Source organism: Raphanus sativus, unplaced genomic scaffold, assembly GCF_000801105.2.
Source record: "Raphanus sativus cultivar WK10039 unplaced genomic scaffold, ASM80110v3 Scaffold0287, whole genome shotgun sequence".
Taxonomy (NCBI): Eukaryota; Viridiplantae; Streptophyta; class Magnoliopsida; order Brassicales; family Brassicaceae; genus Raphanus; species Raphanus sativus.
In genome coordinates this window covers 23,463-25,515 of record NW_026615607.1, presented here as the reverse complement: position 1 = coordinate 25,515, position 2,053 = coordinate 23,463, and the positions used below count along the sequence as shown (strand labels likewise).

Sequence of the window (2,053 nt, the reverse complement as noted above, 5' to 3'; positions counted from 1 at the left end):
CAACTTATAGTTTTAAGGAAAGAACTTATAATCAAAAATTATTTCACAAATAATAGTATAGATTGTAAAGAGTATACTTATATAGACAAAATAAAAATAAAAACTAAACGTTTTTTGATATATTTTCATAAAGACAAAATTTATATAAATTAGTTATATTTTTATATTTTTTAAAATGAATAAAATATTATTAACACAGACTCGCGCGTAGCGCGAGTGAAAAACCTAGTATATATAATGAGCCACTTTGCTCTCTTCTGAAGGTGTCCACATCAGCAATCTTTTAATGATTGTGGGGTCCACTTGCTGTCTGGTTTACTTTGTCCGAATGGGTTTGGAGTTTGGTCTGGTTCGGATTCTCAGCGTCTGGTTTGATAATGAGTGAAACTCTGAGTTTTGTGCTTTGTCGATTATTCTCTTCCAGATCTCGACCTCGCCGTTTCCGTTTTTTTTCCTCTTCTCTTCTCTTTAACTCCCCTGTCGTTCAATGTATCTCTTTGAACAATATCGACCTCTCCATTTCCTTCATATCAAAATATATAAATAGGAGAAGGTTGAGAGATTAGAAAAGCAATGCCACTTATCCTGTTATTTTGTGAAATTGTGTTCGTAGATGCTATGTTTTTACTAATGAGATCATTCTATCTGGATTTGTAGATGGGATATAGAAGCATCGTCTCTTCTGGACAGAGATCATTGAAGCCTTGAAAACCAGCTCGATTCGTCTTCCAATTATCGGAAAGTTGTGGTGAGTGTTTATCATTAGAATCCGTTTTCTTAATGTTTTTAATGATTTTTTGCGTTGTTAGGTTTATATTGAGAGGTCTCAATAACTTATGAGGATCGTTTCTCTGTGAAATGAACAGACATATCAAGTTTTTAAATTTATTCGGTTCATTTTTTATTTTATTCAAAGGATTCATCTTTAGGTTTAGATAGAGCAACGGTGTCGTGGCAAATTTATAGCATTTGGAACTGGAATGTAGATTGATCATATATTATTTGAATCGTCATGATGAGATTGCCAATGGAACATTATGTTGACTTGACTTAGGTTGGTGGTGGAAGTGTTGCAGGCACATCTAGAAGCTCGAGCATATCGAGTCAAAACTATTCCAATTTACCCAAATCTTTGCTTCATTTTTGGTAAGGAAGTGTCTGATGAGAGATACACACGCTTGGCTCAAGCTTTTGATCCCACTCCTGCAGAAACTCTGCGCATAAACGGTAAAGCTTCTCTCTATATATTGGCTTTTGATTCATTAAGTGTTCTTATGTATATGAATCCTTGGCAGAGAGTGAAGCGAAGATGGATTCAAGGATACTTTCCAGATGGTGCAAGCCGGCGAAGAGAAAGATGATTACCTCTGTAGCAGTAGTAGTCCTCCTTGTGTAGAATGGACACCTGTCATGGACCGGTGTCTTATTGATCTCATGCTTGAGCAGGTCAATAGAGGAAACGTAATGCATAAAAACAAAGATTTGAATATATAGTAATTTAGGTACTTCAAATCTGGATTTTTTCTTTTCTAGCGAGTGAAGAAATTATGTTTTGGTTTTCTTTTCGCAGTATGTGGAAGTTTATGTGTACGTATGGGATGATGACATAACATCACCAAGTGCTGTATTCTCAGCTTCTTTTCATTCCATTAGACACTTTTTTTGTAACTCTGTTGATCCTCTGAACATTTTCAACCATATGTTTTCACCTTTAGGCTTCTGGACAGAGTTTATAAGTTCATACACACACGATAACTTAACCCATCTTACTAATTGTACTTCCTCTGTGTAAGGTGTTTTTTTTTTGTCCTTTTCCTTTTGTGACTTATCTCTAAATAATTTGCATAATTTGTTAGTCTGGAACATGCACCATCCCTGAAGCTGTTATTATAGGGAGCATAATACAGAAGTTTCTATTCCTGAAAATTTGTCAAGGTAAGGACTTGCCTTCGCTTACCGACAGTTTTGCCAAGGTAAAAAGGACCAGCATGTAACTATCACTAGAGTTTATTTTTTATTTTTTATTTTTTTGAAATATTTGTTTTGGAACACA

General features: G+C 34.8%; 1 long non-coding RNA gene across 1 annotated transcript; it reads left to right on the top strand.

Moving 5' to 3' along the window:
• Nucleotides 1–350: 350 nt before the first annotated feature.
• Nucleotides 351–1,755, top strand: LOC130501790 (uncharacterized). The gene is made up of 4 exons (XR_008939883.1): nt 351–553; nt 658–748; nt 1,055–1,227; nt 1,296–1,755. It is a non-coding gene; the product is annotated as an uncharacterized LOC130501790 (long non-coding RNA).
• The last annotated feature ends 298 nt before the right edge of the window (nt 1,756–2,053 follow it).